We start from the raw sequence: 26,685 nt of genomic DNA on the forward strand, positions 1-26,685 counted from the left end.
TGGGGAACGAATAGGCATAAATACTGTCCTCATGGCTTACGGACACACACACATAATCACCTACTGAGGCACACCCAGAATGAAGTACACAAACACACACATAACAGACACATACCTAAACAAGGAAGCAGCCAAAGTCCACCAGCCACATACATCTTGGGTGAGATAAATGAGCAGAAATACACTCATGGCAAGCATGACCCCATCTCCCCATTGTGTACACATCCCTCATGCAATCAATGGGAGTCCCATTAAAAGTCAGATTAAAATTGGCTCAGGATTTCAGAGCCTTCTCAGGAGAGAGGCATAAACAGGCCTCAGTAGAAAGGCCTGGAGCACTGAGAAAAAAATCCCCAAGTCTCACTTAAGTGATTTTTGGCAGAAATCAAATTAACGGCAAGACTATGGCCTGCTGACAAGGTGCTCCATCATGCTCTGCTGTGCGAATGTGCTTCTTATACATGTTGTTTTCATTAGCACTTCATTTGATAATGATAAATGGCATTTTCATCTGAAAGGAAAATATTAAAAAGTTCTGATTTGCAGGAGCAAGTTAGAATAAATGATATTATTATGTTCTGCCACTTGTACAGCTCAGAGAAAAATAATAATAATGATAACAAAAAACCCCAACAGCTTTCCCTTCTGAAGAAACACAAGCATTTTATTTCTCCACTGGGCCATTTGCTCGCCATCAAATCCGTCCTTGGCTTAGAACCTGCTGAAAGGCGATGGTTTAGAAGAGTGGGGGAGAATTGCTCGAGACATCAAAGGCCGTCGGGAATGGTGACCTTGGGAAGTCCTGGTCCCCTTGCAGACTAGCAGGGGAAGCAACTGCTCGCTGGCTGAGGCTCTGTTAGGGCCTGGAGTGCACTTTCTTACCTTTGAGTCAGATTGTAGGATTTTCTCCTTCAATATGTAAAAATATGGCCCCTACTGAATCTACTTCAAGAACGCTGTGGTTCCTTTGATGGTTGATCAAGTCACTATCCTACTTTCAACCCATGAAGGGCTCCTATCATCTACCGGATAAAGTTCTAACTCTTTAGCTTGTATCCAAGGCCCTCATCCACCTTGTCCCAGCCCCCAACCTCAACTTCCACATTCCCCCACGCTTTCCTTATGCTCCAGCTACACTGAACTCTGTACCATCCCATGCCCATGTTTTCTTTTCTGCCCACATGCCATTCGGAGTACCTGACCAGCAACTTGGGTGAACTTATACTCGTTACAAGAGCCAACTGGAGCTTCTGCCTATGAGACTTTGCTTGAATCCTCTTCCAGGAAAAGGGTTCATTCATTTGTTCCCAAGCTTCATTTTACATACCTGATTAGGGGTGTGAATGCATGAAATTCCCTGGAGCAGATGAAAAGTTGCAGGTCATTGGTGTGGTGATGCAGAGGATATGGGCAGAAGCACTGTGGCTGCAGCTGGGCCTAGCCTGCAGAGGGTCTGGTATCTTCAAAACCTCTTTGGCCTTGTGCACCTCAAGCTAGTGAGGTCTCCCTTCTCTGGCTCCTACAGCACTCTGGGCTATCCCATCCTACGACCCATCTCACCCAGTGGTCTGGGTCCATGGTTCTGCCCTGTTCTTGCCCCTAGACCGGGACCTTCTTCAGCACAGGGTCTGCTCTGTGTTCTCTTGGTGCTACTGGGGTCTGCTCAAAGTGAGCATTTGTTAGATAATCAAGTGAGTGGATGATGGCATTGTGGGTTCTCTAACCAGGGTGTGTCACCTGAACCTAAGCAGAAGTTGGGAAACTTGAAGCCTGGAGAGAACTGTTGTTGTTTGGATGACTGACTTTGTTCTTGATATTTCTTCATATCAATAATGTAACTTTTCTTTTCTCCAGAGGTGAATCAGAGTCAAATATGCTTGTTTGAAAATCCAGCACATCTCTGTGAGGGTTGATGGCATTAGCATGCATTGGGAGATTTCCAATGTCTGGGATCAGTTCAGGCAATTGATGAATGTCCCTCCTGTCTCCTTTGCAGCAGAGGGACCTTGGTGTGCAGAGAGAGGGCTGAGAGTTTGTTGTCTCTGGATGCAGTGAGAACTGCTCAAGGTCAGTGGCCATGGAAATAACACAGGGCTTTGAGTCTGTCTGTGGTCTATCTTCCTAATCACATGACCATCTACCACCTCATTTGATGCCCTGCAAGAGTCCAGTTCAACTGACATGAAATGAGCTTCCACTAAACACTGAACACCCTACTGGATGCTATGGGCAGGAGAAGTATGACTATTCCCATTTTAGAGATGAAGAGACTGAGGTTCAAAGAGAGGAAGGATCTTGCCTAGGGTCACATAGCTGGATAGTAGATGAATTAGGACTGGGATCCAAGAATGTCTTGCTTTTATCTAGGTTAAAGGTTTCCCTCTTCCAAGCATCCATAGGTATTCAGCCCTGGAATGGGTGCTGGGGAAGAGAAGGGGCTGAATGAGCTGGAGAAATTGGGACAGAGGGGAAGGCTTGCATCCTGGCTGACACTGAAGGTATCCATAGCCAGGCCCTACTTCTCATCTCACATCTCAGCCTGGACTCCAGTCCCACCTGAGCATTCTCTAAGCAGGCCCTGCCACCTTCTTCACTCCATGTCTTTGCTCAAGACACCTCTCCTGCCTGGCAACCCCTTGTATCATCTTCACCTGTTAAGAATCCTAGCATCTTTTAGGATCCAGCTCATATTCTACCTCCTCCAAGAAACCTGCCTGTTACACTTGGTTCATTATCCCCACAGCACTATGAGCCATGTGGGGTCATGGATTTCTCTAATTCAATCTTGAATTATGCCTGACGCATATGTAGTAGTTGCTCAGTAAATGTATACGTAGTGACAATCACCATAGCATGCTAATCATTATTAACATTGTAATACTTGTAAGATTTGTCTAGAAGCGTGCTTCCTAGCCAACTTTGGGTCATTTTCTCCTTTGACAATCTGCTACTGGGAGCCGCAGACTCTTCTGCCACAAACAGACAAACAGAGAAGTCACATCTTATGCAGGAGTTGGATTCTAAACACAGTTTGTGAGGCAAAAATCGTATGTAATCAAACTTACCCTTGAAAATCCTTTGAATTGCCTCTGAAGTCCAGAGTACATAGTCTATGGCCTTCCCAGGTGGCTCAGTGGTATAGAAGATCACCTGGAGGAGGAATGGAAATCCGCTCCAGTATCCTTGTCTGGAAAATCCCAAGGACAGAGGAGCCTGGTGGGCTATAGTCCATGGGTTGAAAAGAGCCAGAGATGACTTAGTGACTGAGCATGCATGTGCACATAGTCTACACAATAGATAGTTGCTTTACATTTAGGAGCCATGTATGAAAACACCTTTCTTTAAATATTAGAATTGCCATCCATACAGCAAGATGCTTATCTGTAGAAGATGCATGAGGAAAGTCAGATTTTTTTTGCAGTGTCAGCAGATCTCTGTCTGTACATAGAAATTTTAGCATCAACCTCAAGTCTGAACAACTACAACAACAAGGGATTCATGAACCTCAAAGGTCAGGCATGGACCCCAAGTTAAGAGCTTTTGGCATAGAGCTTTATTTTTTTTTAATAAATTTATTTATTTTAGTTGGGGGCTAATTACTTTACAATATTGTAGTGGTTTTTGCCATACATTGACATGAATCAGCCATGGGTTTACATGTGTTCCCCATCCTGATTCCCCCTCCCAACTTCCTCCCCATCCCATCCCTCTGGGCCATCCCGTTGCCCCAGCCCTGGGCATTTGTCTCATGGCATAGAGCTTTAAAATGTACGAAGTCTTTATCATGCAGTAGCCTATCTTAACCTTCAAAACCATCCTTTGAAATGGATATCTTTGATATTATTCCTATTTCATAGATAAGAAAATTGAGACTCAGAGAGGCCAAATGACTTTTAGTCCAAATATCTGGCCTCTTGTCCAATACTTTCTCCAAAGACTTTCCTACTCCATTGCCAGGATGGCTACCTTGAGGGTCTGAATTAATCCTTGATCTACTTGTCAGTGGAATGGGTGTGTGATCTTGGACCAATTCCCCTAAACTCTCTGAAACTCAGAAGCTCTGTTTGCAAAATAAAGATAAAAATACCCACTGAGTAGTGTCCTTGTAGGATTAAATGAGCCACTGGATGCGAAATTGCCTGGCAGGGTGCCTAGGATATTGCAAAGGGTCCCTAAGTGTTGGGTTTTCTTCTCTACTCTGCTGGTACTCCTGGGAAATCAACAAGGAAAGCCTTCCTCTGAGCACTGTCATCTCCATTCCTGACCACCAAAGGGCTGCAAGTTGGAGTCCTGGGCAAAACTGCTTGAGAATATGCAAATACCTTTCCTTGTCTTTGAAATCTTTGGATCCTCAATGCCATTTAGTAAACACTGAGTGGAGAGCAGAGGAGCAGGCACCAGGAATCTGTACCATCACAGATTTTGTGTGACTTTGGACAGGTGTCTTCAATTCAAGAAAGTCCGATGGAAACAAATGCTTTATCTGGGCTTTCCAAGCCCTTCATGAACCTCCGCTCGAGCCCTCCAGTGACTGCCCATGTCACTTAGAGCAAAAGCTCAAGTTTTACAGGGGCCTATGCAGCCTATATAAAGGCAGGGCCCAGCTGAGAAAACAACCCACTCTAGGGAATTTAGAAGAGACTGTTTAATACAGACAGTTTGTTACAAAGGCATTAGAAGATCTGGAAGAGCAACCAAGGGAAGATGAAGCAACCCTGAGATTGCAGGGATTGGCCACTTCCTCTTGGGATGCTGGAATAAAGGGAACCCAAGGGCCAGACCTCTCCCTCTGGAGCCAGAACCAGGTAGGCCTGTCTGGTGGGAGCTGGACCCACGGGAAACTGTGGCCCCTGCTAGATATACCACTTGAAATAGAGAGAGTGGGAGATATACTTGGCTTTTTTCCCTTCTCCCTCTCTCTCATCTCCTACCAGTGCCTTCCATTGACCAGACCTAGTGAGAAGTCATAGGGCAAGAGAGAAGTACAAGCAAGGATGAATACAAGAGGAAACCCGCCGCTGATGGCACAGAACCCTCAGGATATGACACACCCCTCTCCAGCTCCTCACTAGCTCTCTGAACTCATGTCCAAAATCTTGCAATTCACTCCCTATGCTCCAGCCACATGGGCCTCCGCAGCATTCTTCGGACTCACCAGGCCCTTACGTCTGTTGTTCCTTCTGTCTGAATTTTGTCCACTGGGTGTCCACATGGCTCCCTTCCTTCTATCACTTTCTAAGTGAGGGCTTAGACTGTTCTACCTAAGTTTCCAACCCCTCCTCCACTGGCCCTCCTTGTCGCCTTCCTGTTTTATACTTTTCTCTATTTTTAATGGTCATTTAACAGTCTTTGCTATTTACGTTTGTATGTATATTTATTTATTTACTTCAACCCATTTCCAGTGTTCTTGTCTGGGAAATCCCATGGGCAGAGGAGCCTGGCAGGCTATCGTCCATGTAATCACAAGAGTCAGACACAACTTAGCAACTGAAACAGCAAAAAATGGCAATTTATTTATTTATATTTTTGGCTTCAAGGGTCTTTGTTGCTGGGCATGGACTACTCCAGTTGCAGCACGTGGGCTCAGTAGTTGTGGCACATGGGATTAGTTGCCCCGTGGCAAGTGAGATCTTCTTGGACCAGGGATCAAATTCCATGTCCCCTGCATTGTAGGCAGGTTCCTAACCAGTGGACCACCAGGGAAGTCCTGTAAGCATATGTATCTTTAGTGCCTACCTCTTCTCTTTAGAGTGTAAGCTCCATGAGGGCAGAGATTTTTGTTTGCTTTGTTTACTGCTGTATCTACAGTGCCTAGAACAGTGTCTGGCAAAGAATAAATATTTGTTGAGTAAAGGGATATCCATATTCAACTCAAGATCCAAACACCCCCTTCATTTGTTTCATTTGTTCCTGCAGTGAATTTTAGTGTGGGGCACATAAAAAGGCAATCTGAACAGTTAGGATGCGATTCTATCGCTGGCCCTTTGTTTCCCCATCCCTAAGGCAAAAGGGCTGAGCAGGAGACCTCAAAAGACCCTTCCAGCCTCACCATTCTATGAACCTGAGAGTATTTCCCTGGCAGAAATTCTTGGAAGATAAAATTAATCCTCTCCTTAATCAGCGGTTCCCATCTCTGCACGTGACTTGTCAGGGGAACTTTTCTCTGATGCTCATGTGATGCGGGAACTTGTCACATCTTCCATCTCTGGGAACATCCTCACCTGAAATTGAAAGGTAAATATTTCAGTTGTGAGTCTCTCTGTCATGACTCAAATAATTTTAAAATTGCTTAGATGTCTTTGCTTAACAATGTTCAGATTGTTCTAATGCAGCGGAAAACGGTAGTTTCAGACACAGTAATATTGATAGCAGCTAGTAATTTCCATGTATTTCTCACGGTTATTGGTGCTGTGAGGATTACCAAGGAGAATTTTTTTACTTATTAGAAAGACATTCTAGTTGAGGGCCTAGCATGGTGCCTGGCAATTGAAGATGCTCACTAGGTGATGACTTTTGCAATATTTATTTTCATTGAGTTGGGTTGGAAAATAGCTGTGCTTACTTCCAGAATCTTAAAACGTCCACAGGGATCTCAGCTCCAAGGTATTTTAACCCCAGTAGACCCCTTTAGAAACCAGGGCAGGCCCACTTCAAGAGTTGCAGAAACTTTGTAATGCAGAAAAGAATGAAAGGATTGAAAAATATTGAAAAGGGTTTATGACTAGGCGTCAGTGGACAGACAGGCCAGGGTTGACACAATCCTTCTCCCATTTATTCAGCAGATAGTCTCTGGTGCCTTCATGAAAATGAAACTCTATCCTTGCCCTTAAGCAGCTACTGATCTAGTCAGAAGGACAGTATAATGTGCTATAAATATTAGTTAAGGGTCTCAGTGCAATGGTAGGAGAAGGTACAGAGCATTTCTCTGAGTCTTTAGAACAGCAAAGAAAGACGTTTAAAACAATACTTTGAGGGCCATCTCTGGCAGTCCAGTAGTTAAGGTTGAGCTTCCACTGCAAGGGCACAAGTTCCATCCCACATGCCACATGGTAATAAATGTGGCATTTATTAGTGCCCAAATAAATAAATAAATTAAAACAATTATATGCTGAATCAAGCACAAGTTTTGTTTTGCTACCTTTACTCACCAGTGCCAGCAGAAAGGGAAAATGAACTAATATGGTCAGCAATTATCACCATTTAAAAGACAGTATTGTTGACATTTATCTGGTCATTTTTATTGTCTATTTTCTTTTTAAGGCCAGGGAATTTTCATCTGTTTGTTAATTGCTTTATCCCCATCATCTAGAATCATGTTGGGTGCATAGCAAATCCCCAATAATTACTTGCTGGCTAATGGACTAGACCAATCCCATTGCACAGGAGAAGAAATAAAACTGGGGCCTGGTCAGGAGAGAAGCTAGAAGAGCCCAAGGGTCCACACAGTCAATGGGGTGGGTAGTAGTGGGGATCAGATATGGGAGGAGGGGACAAGATTGCAGTGACTGGAGGCATGGCCAGATCCTGGAAGGATCTTAAATACAAGGAAGAAAGGATCTTAAATACCAGGTCAAGCATCTTGACCTATGTCCTGAAGCCCTAGAAAGATATTGAAGGATTTTTAGCTGGAGTGAGACCTTCTCAGACTCCTGCTGCAAGGCTCTTTGGAAAAAAAAAAAAAAAGATGTTTCCAGGTTCCTTTTGTGTCACTTGCTTTATTTGACTAGGCCATTGTTACTTGGGCATTCTCTAGCAAGAAAGTCTTTCAGCGAGTGAAAGGGCCTCAGTTATCTATTCCTCCCTTCCCCAAATTCAAGCCCACATTCTTCCTGTAGTTAAACCCAAATTCCAGCTAAATTAGGCAAACATTTTAAAATGGCAACTCAAGAAGGATGTTTTAGTAATTGTGTGATGAAGATGTCAGATCTTTGTCATCTTATTGCAGCCTGAAGGACAGCTGGTAGAGAAGTTACTTGGAGGGATTTTAATAATGAGTCCAATTCTTGCCGTGTATGAGAATGATGACAACTGGATGCCAGTTCCAGAGGATGGGCCAAACTTTGGATTTGTGTGTCTTTGCCACCTGTCACATAACAGGATCTTTTTTTTTATATTAACAGAGCACTGTATATTGACAAATATTCTTAACCATCTACTAGGTTCCAGGCACTGCCCTAGAAGCTGGTGCTGGGGATTCAGTATTCTCTAGAAGCCTTGTCCTTGCCATCAAGGATCTTTTAGTTTAGCAGAGAAGATTTAACACATGGTCATAAGATCAGCACAACAAAAATAGCTTCCTTATCTACTATGTGTGATTGAAATACATTTTCTCATTTAGCTTTCACAGCAACTCATTAAGGTTAATACTTTTATCTGTATTTTATGAGACAAGGGAACCAACCGTTGCAAATCTTGTGATGCAGTCAAGATTTGAACTTAGGTCTGATCCCAAACTCAAGCTCTTTCCATGGCACCTGTGTCTTACCTTAGAGGAGAGCTAGGACTTGTAAGTGGGATGGACCTGGAAGAAAGGCAGCCACGTGGCATGTCAGGGATTCTTAGAAAAGATGAAGGAACAGATGGAAACTGGCTAGGATGGGGAATGGGGAAATTGCAAGGGATAGAAGTGCGGGTCTGCTAGGGAGGTGGGCAAATCACCAAGTTCCAGGGGTCCCTCCATATGGCCAAGTTCTACCATGGCAGATTTCCTGCGCCCTCCCACTAGTTAGCTCATGTTTCTGAGTCTCTGCTTCTGACCCACTGCTTCCATCCTCTTTGATCTCTGGGAGAGGCCCCAGTGACAGTTCTGCTTCTCTCACCAGTGTCAGCCCAGCACACATCTCCCACATACCTCATAGTGGGCAGGTTTAGCTGCAGATTCCAGCTGTTGCTTCCAGTGATAGGAAAGTATCACTTGCACATGGAAATACATTTCTTACCCAGGGTTTGCAGAAGTAATTCTGCCACTGGTTCCATAGAAACCTCCCACGTGTAATCCCCTCTCTTCCCCTGTCTGCTGACTACATGCAGAGGAGTCATGGGCCTTAGGAGATGGTGAAGCCACAGGATGGCTTTATAGACCCATGTGGGTCTATAAATTTCCACTTGATGGAAAGCTTCCTACCTATCAGGAATGCCCGCTATGACTTTGTGTGGATGAGAAATAAACTTCTCTGGGTGGGGGAGGTTTTCTGTTACAGTAGCTTTACCTTTGAGCATGCCCAGTCATGTCCGACTCTTTGTGACCTCATGGATTGTAGCCTGCCAGGCTCCTCTGTCCATGGAATTTTCCAGGCAAGAATACTGGACTGGGCTGCCATTTCCACCTCCAGGGAATCTTTCTGACTGAGAGATCGAACCCACATCTCTTGTGTCTCATTGGCAGGAGGATTCTTTACCAACTGTGCCACCTGGGAAGCCGTTATAGCAGCTAGTGGATGCCTTTACTCAGTGCTCCTCAAACTCTAGCATGCACCAAAATCACTAGCGATGCTCGTTAAAACAGACTTCTGGACCCCACTCCAAATTTCCAATTGAGTAGATCCTGAGGTAGGGCCTGAAAACTTGTATTTTTTTTTTTTAATTGGCAGGTGATGCTGCCTGTATGGGAACTACACTTTAAGAATTACTATCTTAACTTCTACACCAAGTTCAAGGATTTCACCCCAATGAGAGAAGAATAACCTTGGGTCTCCTGAGGGTAAAGGCACAGCTGCATAGGAAGGGATCTTGGTTAGATGATAATGCTGATACTGAAAACAATGGTGATATTCTTAAATTTCCACCTTTGAAGGGCAAATACTTTTCTTGAAAAAGTTCCTTAGATGTCCCCTCCATCAGGCTATGTGAGAGAAGGGAGGAAGCAGACATCTTAGGAAAGGTAATGAAATTTAGTAGAAAGAGTACATAAGCTTTGGAGTCAGAAAGACTGGGCTAGAATCCCATCTTCCTCACAGACAACCTGTAGATGCTGGGAGAGTCACAAGACTCCTTTGCATCTGAATCCTCACCTGTAAGGTGGGAAAAATGCTACATACTTCAAAGGGGGTGTAGGAAGATGACAGTGTATTCAAGCTCCTGGTTCCTGGTCTGTACTCAAGAAAAGGCATCATCGTTATTAAGTCTTCTCTGAGCTCCTAGACCCCATGCCTGGGCTTGACCTGGCCATGTTAGTGTGTATAACTCTGGTCCTTTTCCCCGAACTGCCTCAGTTTCCCTTGAGCAGCCACGGGCAACTATCTGAGGATGGAGGAGATATAGCTCCCTGTAGCCACTATGCTGCCCACTGGTGCTGACCTAGAACTCCAGCCTGGCTCTCTTAGGTCGCCAGCACACATGGGTCTGGCAAGCCTGATTCAGATGTCCTACTCCTTTTGTAATTCTTCTTGGAGCTGTCCTGACCTCAAGGCAGTTTCGTTTAGGTTTATATTTAACTCTCCCCAGGCACGGAGATGAGACCTAGCAAGTTTTTGCAGAGGTAAAATTTGGGTGAGGGTTAATGGCCAAATCAGAAGTGGGGATTGACAAAGCCAGCCCCAACTTTGTGGTCTTAACAGGACAGAGCTCCAGACTCCAGGTACTTTTCCTGTTAGTAGGTCACTTTTCAACCTCCCTTCTCAAATGCCAGACACTTAGCTGGAATCTTGGCTGGAAACCCCCAGGCATTGCTAGAAAATGCCTTTTAACTGCCACCATAGCAAAACAGCCCTTGCTGGTATAAACTATATTTAACCTCTCTAAATGCAATCCATTTCTAGCTTTCCCTTTCACTTGGTCTGTGTGTTTAACAATGTGGTTAAAATGCCCTACAGGCCCTGGCAATGACACCTCTGATGATCCCTGGCTAATCTCACTTGAATCTGAAGACAGTGGTCCAAAGTAAGCAGGTCAGAAATGGTTATCCCAAAGGAGTGATATTTGGTAGAGGTCACACTGTAAGTCTGGCAGAACAGGGATTCAAATCCTCAGGTCTTAACATTACTCCACATTCTTTAGAAAGTTGACAAGACAGATGAATTCAGTGACCTTAGAATAAAATCCACAGACCTTATGGGTCCTGCAAAAGCCTGTATGATTTAGCCAGCTCTCCAATGTCTTCTGGCATCTCTGTCCCTTCGCTTCTTGTTCTTCTGCCCCTCTGGCCATTTGTTGCTTCCTAGAACATATCAAGTTCTCACCTCTAGGACTTTGCATGGATATTCTTTGCCTGTCTCTTTCATAATAACTCCTAATCCTTCAGGTTTCATTTCAAAGTCTTTTTCTCAGGGAAAAGACTTCTACCCTGCCTAGCTAGCACCCCTCTGCTATTTTCTTCCATAGTATTTTCCTTCCCAGTCCTTATCACAGTTCAGTTCAGTTCAGTTGCTCAGTTGTGTCTGACTCTTTGTGACTCCATGGACTGCAGCATGCCAGGCTTCCCTGTCCATCACCAACTCCCAGAGCTTACTCAAACTCATGTCCATCGAGTCGGTGATGCCATTAAACCATCTCATCCTCTGTTGCCCCCTACTTCTCCCATCTTCAATCTTTCCCAGCATCAGGGTCTTTCCCAGTGAGTCAGTTCTTCACATCAGGTGGCCAGTATTGGCTGTCCATCGAGTCGGTGATGCCATTAAACCATCTCATCCTCTGTTGCCCCCTACTTCTCCCATCTTCAATCTTTCCCAGCATCAGGGTCTTTCCCAGTGAGTCAGTTCTTCACATCAGGTGGCCAGTATTGGAGCTTCAGCATCAGTCCTTCCAATGAATATTCAGGACTGATTTCCTTTAGGATTGACTGGTTTGATCTCCTTGCAGTCTGAGGGACTCTCAAGAGTCTTCTCCAACACCATAGTTCAAAAGCATCAGTGCTTTGGTGCTCAGCTTTTTCATGGTCCAACTCTCATATCCATACATGACTACTGGAAAAACCATAGCTTTGACTAGATGGACCTTTGTCAGCAAAGTAATGTCTCTGCTTTTTAATATGCTGTCTAGGTTGCTCATAGCTTTTCTTCCAAGGAGCAAGTATCTTTTAATTTTGTGTCTGCAGTCACCATCTGCAGTGATTTTGGAGCCCAGGAAAATAAAGTCTGTCACTGTTTCCATTGCTTACCCATCTATTTGCCATAAAGCAATGGGACCAGATGCCATGAACTTCATTTTTTGAATGTTGAGTTTTAAACCAGTTTTTTCACTCTCCTCTTTCACTTTCATCAAGAGGCTCTTTAGTTCCTCTTCACTTTCTGCGATAAGGGTGGTGTCATCTGCATGTCTGAGGTTATTGATATTTCCCCCAGCAATCTTGATTCCAGCTTGTGCTTCATCCAGTCTGGTATTTCACATGATGTACCCTGCATATGGGTTAAATAAGCAGGGTGATAATATATAACTTTGACGTACTCCTTTGCCAGTTTGGAACTAGTCTGTCTAACTGTTGCCTCTTGATCTGCATACAGATTTCTCAGGATGCGGGTAAGGTTGTTTGGTATTCCCATTTCTTGAAGAATTTTCCACAGTTTGTTGTGATCCACACAGTCAAAGGCTTTGGTGTAGTCAATAAAGCAAAAGTAGATGTTTTTCTGGAACTCTCCTCCTTTTTCGATGATACAATGGATGTTGGCAGTTTGATCTCTTGTTCCTTTGTCTTTTCTAAATCCAGCTTGAACATCTGGAAATTCTCAGTTCACGTATTGTTGAAGCCTTGCTTGGAGAATTTTGAACATTACTTTGCTAGCATGTGAGATGAGTGCAATTGTGCGATAGTTTGAACATTTTTTGGCACCGCCTTTCTTATGGATTGGAATGAAAACTCATCTTTTCCAGTCCTGTAGCCTCTGCTGAGTTTTCCAAATTTGCTGGCACATTGAGTGCAGCGCTTTCACAGCATCATCTTTTAGGATTTAAAATAGCTCAACTGGAATTCTATCACCTCCAATAGCTTTGTTCATAGTAATGTTTCCTAAGGCCCACTTGACTTCACATTCCAGGATGTCTGGCTCTAAGTGAGTGATCATACCATCATGATTATCTGGGTCATTAAGATCTTTTTTTTGTATAGTTCTTCTGTGTATTCTTGCCACCTCTTCTTAATATCTTCTGCTTCTAATAGGTCCATACCATTTCTGTCTTTTATTGTGCCCACTTTGCATGAAATGTTCCCTTGGTATCTCTAATTTTCTTGAAGAAATCTCTAGTCTTTCTCATTCTATTGTTTTCCTCTATTTCTTTGCATTGATCACTGAAGAAGGTTTTCTTGTCTCTTTTTGCTATTCTCTGGAACTCTGCATTCAGATCTTTCCTTTTCTCCTTTGCCTTTCACTTCTCTTCTTTTCTAAGCTATTTGTAAGGCCTCCTCAGGCAACCATTTTGCCTTTTTTGCATTTATTTTTCTTGGGGATGGTCTTTATCACTGCCTCCTGTACTGTGTCATGAACCTCCATCCATAGTTCTTCAGGCACTCTGTCTATCAGATCTAATCCCTTGAATTTATTTGTCACTTCCACTGTATAATCATAAGGCATTTGATTAAGGTAATACCTGAATGGTCTAGTGGTTTTCCCTACTTTCTTCAGTTTAAGTCTGAATTTGGCATTAAGGAGTTCATGATCTGAGCCACAGTCAGTTCCTGGTCTTGTGTTTTGCTGAGTGTATAGAATTTCTCCATCTTCAGCTGCAGAGAATATAACTGATCTGATTTCAGTATTGACCATCTGGTGATGTTCATGTGTAGAGTCTTCTCTTGTATTGTTGGAAGAGGGTGTTTGCTATGACCATTGCATTCTCTTGGCAAAACTGTCAGCCTTTGCTCTGCTTCATTTTGTACTCCAAGCCAAACTTGCCTGTTACTCCAGTTATCTCTTGACTTCCTGCTTTTGCATTCCAGTCCCCTGTGATGAAAGAGACATCTTTTTCTGATGTTAGTTCTAGAAGTTCTTGTAGCTCATCATAGAACTATTCAGCTTCTTCAGCATTAGTGATTGGGGCATAGACTTGGATGACAGTGATACTGAATGGTTTGCCTTGGAAATGAACAGAGATCATTCTATATCATTTTTGAGACTGCACCCAAATACTGCATTTTGGATTCTTTTGTTGACCTTATCACATTCTGTAATTATTTTATTTATTGACTAAACAGATGGATTGACTTGATACTCAAGTCATGTAATTCAATTAACTTAATTATTCACTTATTTAACATTTATTCATTATTAAACATTTATTGAGCACCTACTAAGGGCCATTATTTCAGGAGCTGAGGTTACAATGGTGAACAAAGATCCAAATCTCTGCACAATGGGGAAAATGTCTAGAGGAGAGAAGGAAAATAAATGGAGTTAATGGTAACCCCAAAGGTTTTGCCTTAAAAGACTGGAAGGATAGTGCTGCTTTTTGCTAAAATGGCGAAGAGAGTAGATTGAGTGGATGCGAAGCTAAAAAGTCACGGCTTTTGGTTATGTTAAGTTTGAGGTGCACTTTAGACAGTCAGGAGGAGACATCAATTCAGCAATTCTATATATGTCTTCAGAGTCAAAGGGAGAAATCTGGGCTGGAATTATATTTGAGAGTCATCTGAACATAAATTATATTAAAAGCAATGATCCTGGATGAGTGATTCTGATGAGTGAATGTAGTTAGAGAAAAGGTCCAAGAACTCAGACTCCAATATTTAGAGGTCAAAGAGATGAGGAAGAAATTTAGAGATGGCCAGGAAAGTAGGAATAGGAAGCAGAGTCTTTACTTGAAAATGAAGATGAGGCAGGAAGTATTGGAGGTTTGAAAGAAAGAGGAGAAAGCAAGATGGCATCATCTTAGAGAGAGGGAGAGTGAATGAACTAGAGTACAGTGAAATGAGGGATGGCCAAAAAAGGATGCTTGTAAGCGTGGGATTATATATTCAACCACAAAATTTAAACTGAATAGAAATGGAAGTGAGCACATGCGGGGTGGAGTGGAAGGGACAGTAAAAAGTGAGTTGAAGGTCTCAGTGGATTGAAGGGTTATTTTGAGTCAGGGTAGTAAAGAGAGTGGGATAGGAAGTAGGCATTGACAAGAGGATGCTTGAAACTGGCAGTCAGGTCTTAAGGACTGACGTATGAGCAGAGAGGGAGTAATGAGGAGGAGGGAGAAGCAGAGGTTGAGAATTCAGAAGCAAGGATATCGGAAGGATCATCTGTGTGCATATCGAAATCATCAAGAATTAAGATCGACTGGTTTTGGAGAGTCTTAGTGTGGTTTGGGGGAGTGTTTATGAGAGATAGGTGTGTGCCTGGGACATGGTTGGTTCTCAGTCAATGCAGTTTGATCATTTATTTGCTTAATATTTGTTCAGGGTGCTGGGGCTTCTCCCGCAGGTACTTCCGAGTGAGGCAGAGCTCTGTGGAGGGTTGTGATACTGCATTTCAAGTGAGGATGGGGGTTGCAAGACACAGTTGGGGCACCAGCCTGGAATGTGTGGATCCCTGTGGCCGAGGTTGCCCAGTAGTCTAGGGCGCAGGTCCTTCTGCAGGCTTCAGGCTGGACTCCCACCAGAGCCGCATGCCTCCAGCTCCGTGGCAGCAGCAGCAGATGGTGAGAAGTGGGTGGGCTGGGGGTATCTGTGACTGATCCCACGTTTGCTGGATTAATGAGGCCTCATGCCCGCCTTCTTTTCTACAGTGTGCCAGCCGACAGTAGCTTCCTTTGCTGGGGTGGGTTTGTTTGTGGGAAATTTTTTGGCAGTGAAAGCTCAGCACCTGATTGAAAACTTCCTCTCCCCCTCACTCTCCCCCTCCCCCAGTGCCTAGACTGGTTCTAATGTATTCTGGGTCCTCAAGCCTCCCCTGGGGTTCCTCCTGGTATTAGACTGATGAAGCTGAGATTAGGTAGTACTGCTCCTGCATTTACAAATGGGGAAACTGAGGCCTAGAGAATTTAAACATTCATTCTGTCACAGGAGCCTCAGGATTCTGCACACAGTCTAAGCCCTTAAGGTGTCAAGCTACGTTCCCAGGTTGGCATAGACTCCACAAGTAAGAATTTGGATTGTTCATATTTGAGATTCTGACATATATATAAGCATATATGATGGACATTGAGGTTGTGGGGAAAGAGAGCATTGGAAGCCAGATTACAATGAGGACAAGGAATTACTGAGAGAAAACATTGCTGTAGGAGTGGAGGGAGGCAAGCACAGAGGATCAGGCTGGTAAACTGGTGTGAAAGTACAGAGCACTAGTCGTGGGCATTGTGTAGAGCTCTTCTTAGCTGATGTTGACCTGGCCCCTTGGTAAATCCTAAAAACCATTTCAGTAAGACACTAGGGTCACTCTGTGGTAGGATTGTTCCTTTCCCAGCAAAGTGGGATAACAGAGAGAAAGGGTGCGTCCCCAGTGACGAACAAGAGTGAGAGAGCAAGCGTGTGTGTGAGAGAGAGACAGCCTTGGGGATCTGGAGGTGAGCAAAGATGCCGAGATTTCCAGTGAGCAGGTCGCAGGGATCAAGGCCCCAAGGGGCATGAGAGGTCAAGGACAGGTCAGTGCCACTGGATGGATAGCCCAGGAGAAGCCTTAGCCACATGGCAGACTGATGCAGGCAGCAATACAGCTGTGACAGTGAGGTGAGTGGGGATGGAATTCATGGCAGTGGAGACAGTAGGGGCTCTGAACATCTGGTGTGAACTTGAAGTTCAAGATAGGCTTCATCAATGTGGTCAAACTGAGGGGCACAGGCAACAGCCAAGTGCAACAGAGTAGTAAGCAAACTTAAACCAGTGAGACAAAGTTGTCTAGTCTTTGTCACATGGTGATGTAGTACAAAAATATTCATTTGAGTAGAGTAGAGGGACAGACATGTGGGACCAGAGATGCATGGTTTGGGGTTTGGGGTTGTAAGAGCCCAGGGTCCCACCTGGTGGCTCAGAGGGTCGAGGAAATAAAATAAGCACATCAATGAGAATATGTTCAGTGGTTGGGAAGCCCTGCAGTAAGGGGTATATTTTTTCTCAAGTAATAAGAGATCTTGGGGAGATAATCCAGGGTTGCTATAGCAATTCAGAGGTACCACTGAGGACCTAGTCACCTCATGTGCTTCTAATCTGCCATTCATAGGTTTTTACTAGTGCCTTCATGGTTGCAGCAAGACACATGCAGCTCCAGACATCACATCAGCATTCCATGTGGGAGGAAGGAAGAAGGGGAAGAGGCCAATGGAAAAGGGTAAACATTGTATTATCTGCTCTTTTTTAGACATTTTTTTCTTTCTTTCTTTTTTTTTTCTTTTGGTTACAGATTTTTTTTTTTAATAAATTTATTTATTTTAGTTGGGGGCTAATTACTTTACAATATTGTAATAGTTTTTGCCATACATTGACATGAATCAGCCATGGGTCTACATGTGTTCCCCTTCCTGGACCCCCCACCCACCTCCCTCCCCATCCCATCCCTCTGGGCCATCCCATTGCCCCAGCCCTGAGCCCTTGTCTCATGCATCGAACATGGAATGGTGTTCTGTTTCACATATGATAATACACATATTTCAATGCTATTCTCCCAGAACGTCCCACCCTCACCTTCTCCCCCAGAGTCCATAAAATTGTTCTATGCATCTGTGTCTCTTATTCTGTCTCGCATATAGGGTTATCGTTACCATCTTTCAAATTCCATATATATGCATTAGTATACTGTATTGGTGTTTTTCTTTCTGGCTTACTTCACTCTGTATAATGGGCTCCAGTTTCATCCATCTCAATAGAACCGATTCAAATGTATTTTTTTTTAATGGCTGAGTAATATTCCATTGTGTATATTTATCAGCCTTCAGAATGGGAGAAAATAATAGCAAATGAAGCAACAGACAAACAATTAATCTCAAAAATATACAAGCAACTTCTGCAGCTGAATTCCAGAAAAATAAATGACCCAATCAAAAAACGGGCCAAAGAACTAAACAGACATTTCTCCAAAGAAGATATACAGATGGCTAACAAACACATGAAAAGATGCTCAACATCACTCATTATTAGAGAAATGCAAATCAAAACCACAATGAGGTATCATTTCACACCAGTCAGAATGGCTGCTATCCAAAAGTCTACAAGCAATAAATGCTGGAGAGGGTGTGGAGAAAAGGGAACCCTCTTACACTGTTGGTGGGAATGCAAACTAGTACAGCCACTATGGAGAACAGTGTGGAGATTCCTTAAAAAACTGGGAATAGAACTGCCATATGACCCAGCAATCCCACTGCTGGGCATATACACTGAAGAAACCAGAATTGAAAGAGACGTGTGTACCCCAATGTTCATCGCAGCACTGTTTACAATAGCCATGGTTACAGATTTTATTTGTTAATTTATTTTTGGCTGTGCTGGGTCTTCATTGCTGTGTGGGCTTTTTCCTCTAGTTATGGTGAGCAGCAGCTACTCTCTAGTTGCAGTGCACAGACTTCTCATTGCAGTGGCTTCTTTTGTTGCAGAGCACAGACTCTAGGGCACATGGACTTCAGTAGCTGCAGTTCATGGGCTCCAGAGCACAGGTTCAGTAGATGTGGCACATGGGCTTAGCTGCTCCGTGGTATGTGGGATCATCCCAGACCAGGGATCGAACCCATGTCTCCTGCATTGGCAGGCAGATTCTTTACCACTGAGCCACCAGGGAAGCCCCTGTGTCATCTTTTAAAGAGCTTTCCTGGAAGCCTCACCAAGGACTTGGTATATCTCATTGACCAGAACCTTGTGATGTGGCTACCTCTAACTGTAAGGAAAGCTGAAAGATATTTTGTAGCTAAGCATTTTGTTGCCCCAGTGAAATCTGAGTTCTGTTAGAAAGGAAGAAGAAATGTGAGTAGGACTGTGACAAATGCTGCGTGTATTCAGGGAACAGTTCCTAGTTTTGCATAGCTGGACCACAAACTGTGAGGCAGGAAAAAAAGAAGGATGTAACTAGCTGAACCATCAGAGCCAAAGTGATGCAAGACCTTGAAAGTCATATTCAGGCATCTGGGCTGTATCATCTGAGTGATGGAAATCCAGTGATGGGATGTAGGCACGGGAGTGATTTGGTCAGATTAGTGTTTTTGGCAGATCATCCTGGCTGAGGGGGTGAAAGGAGTGTTGATGGTGAAGAGGGAAGTTCTTCTGTGAGGTTAGTGCCAGAATCTGTGTACAAACACAGACGGTATCCAGGTGATCTCTGAATGAGATATTAAGACTCAAACTAGGATATCAGCCATGAGGAGGGGGAGAAAGAGAGGAATATGAGAAATTTTCAGCAGGTAAAAAATGACTGAGTTTGGTAAATGATTGCATAGTTAGGGGAAGGGGTTGGAGTTTAGAAATACTCCTGGGTGTCCCCTATTAATTGGGATGTGGAATACAAGAGCAAAAGTAGGTCTGAAGTATGTAGTCAACACTTGAACTGTATGGGTTTGAACTGCATGGGTCTACTTATACATGAATTTTTTTCAATAGTAAACACCAGAGCAGTACTATACAGTTCATGGTTGGTTGAATCCAGGGATGCAGAGGGCCAACTATAATGTATATTCAGATTTTCAATTGCCAAAGGGTCGATGGCACCCCTAAAGTCTGAGTTGTTCAAGGGTCAACTGTATAATTTGTTCAAAATCTCACAAGAAGTTGGTGGCAGAGCTGGGAATTGGACCCAGCTCTCATAAGAAAGTGTTCTTTCCATTTTTCTACTTTATTCTTCAAACTCTATCCTCTGGAGTGAGGAAAAACAGTCTCCTGATGTCATTGGACCCACTGATTTGGCTTCCCCTCCTCTATTCACCAAGTCATGAGAGCCCAGAGATGAAATTGATCCGATGGTGGCATCTTGCTCCTGGAGGGCCTAGTTTGATGAGGGTGTGCTCAGGGATGGGCAGATGGGGCCACCACAAACCCCAACCCTGCTCTCACTAATGCTGGGGGTCAGGGAGGACCAAATAAGGAGGCTGAACTGACTTCCAAGGACTTCTCATAGCTACCAGGGAAGGCAGTGCATGCATGCTGCTTGCAAAATCGCTTCAGTTGTGTCCAACTCTCTGTGACCATGTGGACCATAGCCTGCCAGTCTCCTCCATCCATGGGATTTTCCAGGCAAGGATACTGGAGTGGGTTGCCATGTCCTCTTCTAGGGGGTCTTTCCCACCCAAGGATTGAACCCATGTCTCTTATGTCTCCTGAATCGGGAGGGGGGTTCTTTACCACTAATGCCACCTGGGAAGCCCCACCAAAAAAGGCAAGGCCAGGGCCAATTGTGTGACAAGTTTGGGAGGGCTACCTTTTATAAATAGTCTGATCAGATCATCTTGGGTGAGACAGAACTTACGACTCTTGTGCCTACAGCCAAGAGGAGCTGGATTTGGTGATACCAGTCTTTTAACAGGTATTTGCTTATGAATGAAAATGCCTTATTTCTCTCCTCTAAAACCTTCTGACACCCTGCGTTTCTAAAGAAACCCCTTGCTTCAGCCTGAGTGTTCAACTCTTTTTCTTATTCTGCTGCTATCTGCCTACCACTGCCTATCTAGGCTCCTCAGCACCTACCTCCATCCATTCACCAACTTCAAGAAGGCTTGCCTTCGCTCCGCCATGCTCAGACACTTCTCACTGTATTGCCCAGGCTTTTCAAGCTGCCTGCCCCACCCAAGCCATTCTTTACCAGCAGACCATGTTGTGTAGCACATGACTCCAGCCCTGGCTTCAGCTGTTTGGACTAGGTTGGTCTGTGGGAAAGAGAATTAATAATAGCAGCAGCCTGTAAATGCCAGCCAACCAGGGTCAACCTGGTCCCTTTCTCTGGTATTTGAGCTGTTTATGCAGGGAGAAGTGGACCTTTGGTAAAGTGCATCATTGAAGAGTTGCAGGGAGTAAGGAAGTAAAATGGCTGAGTCACTGTAGCAGCCGGGCTCCAGAGGATGGACCAATTCGTTCTCTGGTCGCTGAGGAGGAATCAGAGCCTCTTCTGGTGTGTGGTTGGACTTACTATAGTATTGGGTTGGCCAAAAAGTTTGTTCAGGGTTTTCTGTATGATGGGGAACCCAATTAGAACCCAACTGGCCAACCCAATGTTTCGAAAGCAACTCAAGTACCACGAGACCAAGTAAGATTTCCAAGCGCCTATTCCCACATGCATCACTACTATCTTGTCCCTCCTTTACTTGAGGGTTTCTCTGTTCTTTGCACTCAGAGGCATCCACCACTGACCCCCACTGCCCTCCTCCCCCTAGTCAGATGGCCCCGTCTGAGCTGTTTTCCTCTGGAAATCTTTCTGGCTACACTTTGGCTTCTACTATTCTTCACTGAGTGTCAGAGACTTGATGTATTTTATCCATTTTTTTTTAATCATGTATTATTTTCGGCTGCGCTGGGTCCTTGTTACTATGCATGAGCATTCTCTAGTTGCGGCAAGCTGGGACTACTCTCTAGTTGCAGTATACTTCTCATTGTGGTGGCTTCTCTTGTTGCAGAGCATGGACTCTAGGGTTCTCGGGCTTCAGTAGCTGTGGCGCACAGGCTTAGCTGCTCTCCAGCATGTGGGATCTTCCCGGAACCAAGGACAGAATCCATGTCCCCTGCATTGGTAAATGAATTCTTCCCCACTGGACCACAAGGGAATTTCGATATATTTTATATCCTTCTTTCTCTGATCAGGAGTCTCAGAGACATTAAACAGTTTACCAGGGAATTCAAACCCAGAACTTTCTTTCACCAGAGCTGTCCTCTTACCTCCAGGCCATATTCTCTTTCCTTTCTGGGCCCTGGAATACTCCTTTCACTCTTCACGGATTTTAAAAATTTCCTCTAATTCTCCTCCCAGCATAGAACCTATCTGGCATAGCTAAATAATTGTTTCATGTATCTTGTCTTTGTAACAGAATTCCAAACTTCTATTCCTTTTTTTTGTTTGTTTTCTGTCATAACCTACTGCGGCGTCACACAAAATAAGTGGAAGAAAAGAAAACTGAGTATGTTTACTCAATGTGTGCTTCTAGCTCAGTGCCTGGCACCTGGCAGATGGTCAGGGTAAGGATTCTAGTGTGGACAAAGCTTAGGTTGGTTTCCTCACTGATGGTGGTGTCGCATTGAAAGGTCATCGTGTGGTTTAGCGGAAAGACATTGGACTGGAGCCAGATGGCATGGGTGTAAATTCCAATTCTACTTCATGCTGTACAGTCTTGGGCCAGATACTTAACATCTCTGAACCTGTTTTGTCAAGTATAAAATGGGGATTAAGTAATGTGCTTCCCAGGATTGTTCTGAGAATCTGGTGGCAGCACAGGTAGTGAAAAGAGCTCCCACCGCAGTAATGCTGGTTCATTCACACAATGCCTTTAATTCATAGGGAGTCTAACAGGACCAAGTTCAAGGGCAGCTAAGGTGGCTTGTAAACATTCTTACTTTCTAATCTTATCCTTGACTCCCTTCTACCTCAATGACTTTTGGTGTCTGTCAACAAATAATCTTGCTTGATTTTTTAGCACTGCTGGGCAAACAGCAGTTTAAAAACTGTTACTTTCAGTTTTTGTTTTTCAATTTGCCAGTAAACCAAAGTTATTGGACCCATTTTTCCATTAAAGATTTGGGGAGAAGGTTAGCCCCAGGCACAGAGCGTTAATGCTACTTCACTTGTTTGTTATATAATAGGACTCATCTCCACTTTTAATTGAAATGAAACTCTAATTATGACAGAATTGGCTTATAGCCAGGGTGGTATAACTGGGAGCTTTGGGGTCACATAGGTCTGGGTTTGAATTCTGTCTTCACCACCTACTCCCTTGGACAAGATGCCAAATCTCTCTGAATCTTTTTGCTCAGTGTGAAAGGGGGATGTCACTCCTCATTGAGTTGGTAGAAAGACCAAATGCTAAATGTACAGTGCCTGGCATATTGGAAAGATAGTAAATGCTAGTGCTCTTTCTAGAAACCATTTCTTAAACCTCGAGGACTTTGCTGGAAACCATTTAAGATAATTACATGGCATCTTGGAGTGGCATTGAGTCCACTTTGCATTTGAACTACTAGTAGATCAAACTGGACTTGCATAGGGAAGACTTCTGGTAATTAACCCAGGGTTGGGTGATTTTGAGCCAGTTTTTAATTCTGCCTCAGATGAGACTGGAGAAATGCTATTCCTCTAATTGAAGGAACACTTTTATGTTCTCAGGTCTATTTTAATCTTAAGTGCCGATTATGCATCATTCTCTCCTGTTAACAGACACTTCTGTAAGTGATCTGCACAGAGAGAAATATGATTCTAACATAAATACTGTACCATGAGAAATTATCTTATTACCTAATATGCCAAAAAGCTAATAAGATAAAGGAACAGTTCAAGTAATTTTTGGACAATATTAAAATTTGATTTTAGCTCATGGAAATAAAATGTAATTTCCTTTTATTGTTCTCTTTTACAGGTAGAACAAAGGCAGTGAAGGGTGTAAGGATATTATATAGCTGTGTTCCGTGAGCTCTTGTTAAGGCTCTGGAATGCATCCAGGAAGGATGGCCTCAATGGCTCTTCCGTTTAGAAATCACACTCTGGCTGTTAATGCTATCTTGTCAGGTCTGATTTTTGAATTTGCAGATGAAAGTAGAAAACCCCGTTTCTTATTCAACTGTACAAATGTTTGCCTCTGTGTGTTTACATGCATATGTCTGTTAGGGAACAAATGCATAGTGCCTACAGAAAGTCAGGACAAAACAATTTCAAGAACTAGGAGTTTCCGGAATCATCTATGGCAAAAGGTGATTAAGTGTTGAACTCTGACAAGGATCAAGTAACCAGACCCAAATACTGACTAAGCAGGGGCCCCAAGAGGCTTTGTGAGTATCAAATATACTTTCAAATATTATTCTTTGGGATTCAAATGTTTTATTTACAAATGAACAAGTAATGATTGGTTTTGATGAAAGAAACTTAAACAGGACCCTAGTTGATAAAAACTGCTGGCTGCAACTATCATTTGGTTGTGTTTGATCTTTGGTAGCAGATGTAAGTAGTTTTGATGATGGTGGTGATGATGTGGGCTGGTTATGGACACAAGTATGTGTTTTTTTGCCTTCTCTTCCTATCATTTTGACAGAAGGAATACTAAGTAAATGCCTTCAGTCTTCTCTGGAATGCAATTTTTCTTCCAAGCAAAACATAATGTACCTAGGACCTGAAAGAAATTTAATAATCTCTGTGTTCTTGTGATTTGTTAAACCTTTCCAACAAACACCTAGAGAAACTATACAATGTTTGCCTGGAGATTTGAGGTAACAGGCTTACACTTGCAGTGAGATAGATTTTTTATTAGATGTTAGGCAGACACGTTGTGCTGATGGTGGGAAGCATTGCTGAGAGGGTGTAAGTAGAATACCCCTCTATGGATATTTTAAAGATCTATTTAAACACCTACAGCTATTTGTGAAACTTTTAGGATAGATCTGTTGGAGGTTGGGGAATCAACTGTTTGAACTGGTAAGATTCCATCAGCTTCCAATATTCCAAAATAATGTATCCATTTGTTTAAAGTGCACTAAAATGATACCTTTAAGGAGCAGTGGTGGTGATGCTTGGTGATAACTATCATAGGCTTGGCAGCAACATTTTTGTACCTTAGACACACATTTGTGAAGCTCTGTTATTCCTGGGGGGCAGTGATTAGTTTGAATGCCTGTTTTTCTTCAGAAAAGGAACATAGGGTCTTGTCTTTAAGATAAAACTAAAGGAAGAAGCTTTAAGTATGTGAAGTTCAGGCTGACTTAGAGTTTTAATATTTAGTGTGGTTAATTAAATCCCATTCTTCGCCCTGAATTTAATTATCCTAACCATCGAAGTAATTTAATATAATAATAAAAAAGGAGGTAATGAGAAATGGAGGAGAATCTTGACTACTCCTTCCTCTGGATCAGTGGGGGCATTTCTTCTTCCTGTGTCAGCCTGTGGATGGTGATGTGATGTTTTATGCAGTATTATGAATTTTCAATTAGTGAGAAGATGAAAAAGAAAGACAGTAGATCATCAGTGAATGATCATATCAGGAAATCACTAAAAAGCTCATCTGTAAAGTTCAGATCATATTTTAATATGACTTCATGATATTTTAGGTAGTCTTTTCCCCCTAGGCTGAGTTTAAATCATGTACTTTATATACAGCATGAAAAAGTCTTTGTTTAGGGTTTATATTCAAAGATAAGAAAGTCAGATATTTGCCACTTCAAAGCAAAAATGAATTTAACTAAAGAGGTGATCTTTCTTGTCACTTACAGTAGAGATGGTCTGTTTCCTTACTATTGCTCAAGCTCTGCCATCTCAAAACTGAAGTGTGGTACACTTCTATCAGACTTGGATTCAAATTCCAACTGGGGTACTTGTGCTGGTGGTCCAGTGGCTACAACTCTGTGCTCCCAATGCAGGGGCTCCGGGTTTGATCCCTGATCAGGGAACTAGATCCCAAATGTCGCAACTAAGACCTGGTACAGCCAAATAATTTATATATATATATATATATATATATATATATATATATATATAAATCCCAGCTGGAAATTTGCTAGCCATTTCAAGTTACTTAATCTCACTGACCTCAGTCTTGCCATCCGTGAAATGAGAATAGTGTTATCTTCCTCTCCCAGATTGCTGTGGGACCAAGGGAGGGAACACAGAGGGCACCACACAGCCTGTCTGACACATAATAGATGGTCTGAAAATAGTGACTCCCTTTCTTCTGCACAAGTCACAAGTATGCTTATAAATGAATAACAGATGCTAATGGATCATAAAGCCAAACACAATGCCAAATGTGTTAGCTTGTTATCAACCAGGACAGTGCTTCTGACACTTTACCAGTGAATCACTTGTGGATCTGGTTAAATATAGATTTGCATACAGCCTGAGACTCTGCATTTTAACAAGCTCCCAGATGATGCTTATACTGTGGGTTAAAGACCACACCTTATGGTAGTGTGGAACTAGGGCAATGACTTTTGAATACTGAATTGACTTTGAGAGACTGGCTAAGTTGCAAAACAGAATTTTACTCTGCCTTTTTCATTTAACGGTAAAAATATTGGGGAAATCTGAAGATGCTACCAAAAAAAAAAAAGTGTGAATAAACACATTTAAAAATCTGGGAAGCTCAAATCCATTCTACACACTTTCATTTATTGTCTGGACAGATAAAGTACAAATAATTCAAACACAACAAGATTAAGGAAAAAAAAAACATTTACAATACTTTCCCTCAGAAATCATCTAAACTAGCAAGATTAACATGAAGTCATTCATTATAACTAAAGTATACAACTGCCTGGTCCTAAGATTTTTTTTCCTTTTTTTTTCCCCCAAGAGTGAACACATTATAGAGAAGAGATGTTGGCATGCCTTTCCCACTAATGCTTAGCAAATGCATCAAAACTTTGCCAGCAAACTGCGTTCATTCATAGCAGGTGATATAAAAAGGTTTCCCTGAATGTTGAACGAGTGTTCTCTGAACTGAAATCTGGTGGGTTTTTTTTTTCTCAAAACCGAAACGAGGAAAAAAAAAATAGAAAAAAAATTTCGAGGAGGAGTCTATGGTGCAGCCCCGGTTTTTGTTATCTGTCTACCACTACGACTACTACTACAAAGTTTGCCTCTTCAGTGTGAAAACAACAGTTCTGTCTACATGCATTTAGTGGGTTCAGCATGGGAAAAAACGCACAAAATAAGCACAAGTTATAAATAACCATAACGT

The 26,685-nt window shown here is 42.9% G+C and overlaps 2 long non-coding RNA genes across 2 annotated transcripts in view; one reads left to right on the forward strand and one right to left on the reverse strand.

The window, feature by feature from the left end:
* Positions 1 to 645: 645 nt before the first annotated feature.
* Positions 646 to 9,201, reverse strand: LOC145504521 (uncharacterized). Its single transcript, XR_014052266.1, has 6 exons — positions 8,852 to 9,201; positions 8,486 to 8,521; positions 6,062 to 6,221; positions 3,066 to 3,150; positions 1,328 to 2,157; positions 646 to 718 (listed from the first exon to the last, which is right to left on the reverse strand). It is a non-coding gene; the product is annotated as an uncharacterized LOC145504521 (long non-coding RNA).
* A 74-nt stretch (positions 9,202 to 9,275) lies between these two features.
* Positions 9,276 to 26,685, forward strand: part of LOC145504519 (uncharacterized) — a 44,796-nt gene continuing 27,386 nt past the window's right edge. Inside the window, exons 1-2 of the long non-coding RNA XR_014052264.1 lie at positions 9,276 to 9,549; positions 17,070 to 17,177. This is a non-coding gene — a long non-coding RNA (uncharacterized LOC145504519). The remainder of the gene's footprint in view (positions 9,550 to 17,069; positions 17,178 to 26,685) is intronic.

This window comes from Giraffa tippelskirchi, chromosome 5 (genome assembly GCF_054371585.1).
Source record: "Giraffa tippelskirchi isolate mGirTip1 chromosome 5, T2T-mGirTip1v1.2.pri, whole genome shotgun sequence".
In the NCBI taxonomy this organism is placed as follows: domain Eukaryota; kingdom Metazoa; phylum Chordata; class Mammalia; order Artiodactyla; family Giraffidae; genus Giraffa; species Giraffa tippelskirchi.